The sequence below is a fragment of the Rhagoletis pomonella genome, unplaced genomic scaffold (genome assembly GCF_013731165.1).
Source record: "Rhagoletis pomonella isolate Grant_MI unplaced genomic scaffold, Rhpom_1.0 Rhpom_scaffold_00012, whole genome shotgun sequence".
In the NCBI taxonomy this organism is placed as follows: Eukaryota; Metazoa; Arthropoda; class Insecta; order Diptera; family Tephritidae; genus Rhagoletis; species Rhagoletis pomonella.
Window position 1 is genome coordinate 3,669,589 of NW_023458566.1, and position 4,016 is coordinate 3,673,604.

General features: G+C 35.5%; 1 protein-coding gene across 1 annotated transcript in view; it reads right to left on the reverse strand.

Annotated features, from left to right (window-relative positions):
* LOC118747531 (tryptophan 5-hydroxylase 1-like) overlaps positions 1–4,016 on the reverse strand; it is a 10,545-nt gene that overhangs the window by 5,189 nt on the left and 1,340 nt on the right. The gene's annotated exons all lie outside the window — the stretch shown is intronic.

A 4,016-nucleotide genomic window follows, 5' to 3' on the forward strand; every position in this document is an offset into this window, starting at 1 on the left:
GTTGATTTATTTAAATTCTTCAGGCAGTCCAGAAATGGTTTTTCTGATATCGGGAAGGATCTGTCGGCGCTTGTTGAGAAATTTAAGCATTACGAAAAAATTTTTAGGTCTTTCACTTGTCTCGACGACCCTCCACACTCTGAGGATAGCCGAGAAAATAAAGGTAGGCATGTTATTAGTCCACCTAAAAAGACAGCCACGGATTCTAGTAAAAAAAATCCTCCATCCCAGTCCTTAGAACTTATTAATTTATCTTCTCCATGCCCTCAGGCATTGGAGCCTCCGATTTCTAAAGCCATATCCACTAGGTCTACTTCTAAAAATAGTCAAACAGTTGATTTAACAGTGTTGCCATCAACATCTCAAACTCCACTGTCTAACTTAGTTCCTCCGAATAATTCGGAGCCCCGCACATCAGACATCATTACCAAAAAGTTGGTTGTAATTCCTCCGAGAAGATCAATCTTTGTCTCTAGATTCGCTAAAGATACTTCTTCGGATGATATAAAGTCATACATATCGACTAAAATTAGAACTAAAGATGTATTTATTCGTAAATTTAATTTTAAATACGATCGCGATATTTCATCTTTTAAAATTGATGTAGCTTCCGAAGATTTTGATTCACTACTAAATACTTCATTTTGGCCGACCGGGGCGTTTGTTCGCGAGTTTGAGTATAAACCTAATAAAAGTAATAATAACGTAGCTAAAATTTCTAATCTTAATTCGGATTCAAAAAACTAACTCGCAAGTCTAATTTAAGTATTTACTATCAAAACGTTAGAGGTTTGAATACCAAATTAACTGACTTATATTTAAAAGGTTTTGACTGCAATTATAATATTATTTCCTTGACCGAAACATGGCTCAAACCTCATATTTTTAATTCCGAAATTCTTCCAAATGAATATCAAATATACAGGAGTGACCGCGTGGGCAGAATCGGCGGTGGTGTTCTTTTTGCGGTGCATTCATCGATACCATCCGAGGAAGTTAGTCTTCCTGTCATTGAATATACCGAATTTAAATGTATACGTGTACAGGCTGGAAAGACTTATATTTATTTAGCTCTTTGCTACATCCCTCCTAATTCTGCCGTATCGGTATATATGCAGCTAGTTTCTTTACTTGAGACCGTAAATGCAATGCTTACGGCATCCGATTCTATGATTGTTTTGGGCGATTTAAATCTGCCACATATTTCATGGAACATCATTGACACCGATGTTGTACCAGTTTCATATAGAGATAGTTACAATGTATTTCTGGAGGAAATGGCTGAACTTTGCCTCAAACAAATAAATATATGTCCAAATAAGTTTGGAAAGGTCTTGGATCTCGTTTACGTTGATGATGTTCCGAAGGCCTCTATTAATCGGTGTGATCCCCTAGTTTTGCCGGAAGATGCATACCATCCTGCTCTTGAGTTAAGCTACGAAATCATAAATGAAATACATAATAATAAGTCAATTTCAAGTACTAGATATGTTTTTGCGAAAGCAAATTTCAGGAAAATTAACAAAGAACTTTCAAAGTTATCTTGGCCAATATATAGAGATGACGTGGAGCGTAGCGTTGAGCACTTTAATGATACTGTTTTTAATTTGTTTCGAAAGTATGTGCCAATACGTAATATTGTTCATGAAGAACCAATACAATTATGGTTCACTAAAGAGCTTAAAAAAATTGAAAAATAAAAAGTCGCACTCTTTTAAACTGTATAAAAGAACGGGCTTACACAGTGATTACCTAAGGTACTCAGTTTTGTGGCATAGCTACTTTGCATTAAATAAGAAATGTTATAATTCATATTTATGTAAAATTAAGAAGAATTTAATTAACAATCCTAAATCATTTTATGGTTTCGTAAATTCAAAGCGTAAGGCACATGGTTTTCCGTCCGCTATGCATTATCGCAACACTGTATCTAGCGACAGCCAACTCATTGCCAACATGTTTGCTCGGTTCTTTAGGTCCAATTATTCTGTAGACTTCCCTATAAGTGGAGACTATCCGTACGAGCTTTGTCCAATCAACTCTGCTTATATTCCAGTAATATCTTCCGATGAAGTTTTACACTCTTTAAAAACCTTAAAAGCGTCATTTAGGCCTGGACCTGATCATATTCCGACCTGTTTTCTTAAAAACTGCGCTGAGAACATCTGCGAGCCTTTAACAACTCTATTCAATTTGTCACTTAAACATGGCGTTTTTCCGTCAGCCTGGAGGAGTCTTTCATAATACCACTTCACAAAAACGGCAGCAGGTCGTCTATAGAAAACTATCGAGGCATAGCGAAACTCTCCGCTATCCCCAAATTATTCGAAGCAATTATTGTTAACCAGCTGACATATTCTATATCTTCTTCAATTACACAATCTCAACACGGGTTTTCTAAAGGAAAATCTACTATGACTAATTTATTGGAGTTTACAACTCATGTCTCAAACGGTTTTAGAGAAAATGCTCATACCGACGTAATTTACACCGATTTCAGTAAAGCTTTTGACAAAGTATGTCACTCGTTACTCATCCGTAAACTCGACCTAATCGGCTTTCAGCCCAGTCTTCTTCAATGGATCTCATCTTACCTCTCTGATAGAACACAAAGAGTTATTGTTAATAATTGTTCTTCCAACATCATTAAAGTTTCTTCAGGAGTTCCTCAGGGAAGCCACCTTGGTCCGATTCTGTTCCTGATATTCATTAATGATATTTCTTCTATAATAAAACATTCAAAAATTTTAATGTATGCCGATGATGTGAAACTTTTTAAAACATTGTCCTCTATCGAAGAAAGGTCTTTGTTACAAGCGGATCTGAACAACGTGTGTTTCTCTCGGAGGGCTGTTCAACCAGCTGTTTATTCAATATCAAATTATAATCTGGAGCAGGTATCCAATTTTGTCGATCTTGGTATCACAATGAATTCCAAACTGAATTTCAACCATCATATTAATGTTACAGTCAATAAAGCCAAAGGCGTTTTTGCATTTGTAAGGCGATGGTCAAAAGAGTTCAAAGATCCTTATGTTACAAAAGCTCTTTTTACCAGTTTAGTTAGACCTATACTAGAATACGGATCTATTGTTTGGAATCCCCGCTACCAAGTTCATTCAGAAAGGATTGAATCAATTCAAAAACAATTCTTGCTTTTTGCATTGCGTAATTTTAACTGGGATTCAGATTACAATCTCCCCCCTTACACAAGTCGTCTAAAGCTCATAAATTTGCCTACACTCGCAAGTCGTAGAGAAATGCTGGGTATAATATTTATCGTAAAATTAATGACAGGCTTGATTAATAGCCCGGCCCTCCTGGCTGAGGTAAATTTTAATGTTCCTTCTCGAATGTCAAGACACTTTCGACCTCTATTTTTTAAAGCCATGCAAAACTAATTTTGAACTAAACGAATCATTCCGTGGTTTATGTCAAGATTTTAACTGTCATTCCAGCACGTTTGACGTATCGGACTCGATTTTTACTATAAAGAAAACTATTATTTCCACTCTCAATAATTGAAATACTATCTTTAGCATATCCAATCAGCTGATGAATTTGATTCTGTAGCTGAATAGTTTTAGATCTCGACACTTAACAAACTCCTGTTTCCACTACTCGGCACGAAAAAACTAAAAAAAAAAACAAAGGTTCCGTACGTCATGCGGACTGCGCCCCTCGTGTCGGTTGGGCGGGAATGGAGGGTAAAAAGCCGTTGGGATTAATTAATTAATTAATATTCGTATTGCAATATTTCATTTATTTTACAAATTTTAATGTATACAATTTTTCAATCAGTTGGCAAATCCGCTAAAAATATTTTCAGCATTAAAATTTCCTAGCCTCTTTAGTTTGATGCCAATATTGCAATATTTAATTTATGCTATCAATTAAATTAAATTAAAGTTTTCAAATAGGTGGCAACCTTCCACAAAAATATTTTCAGCTGTAAGCCTTTGTAAATTTCTTTCTTTTGACAGCCATATTGCAGTATTCACTTTACCGTATCAATT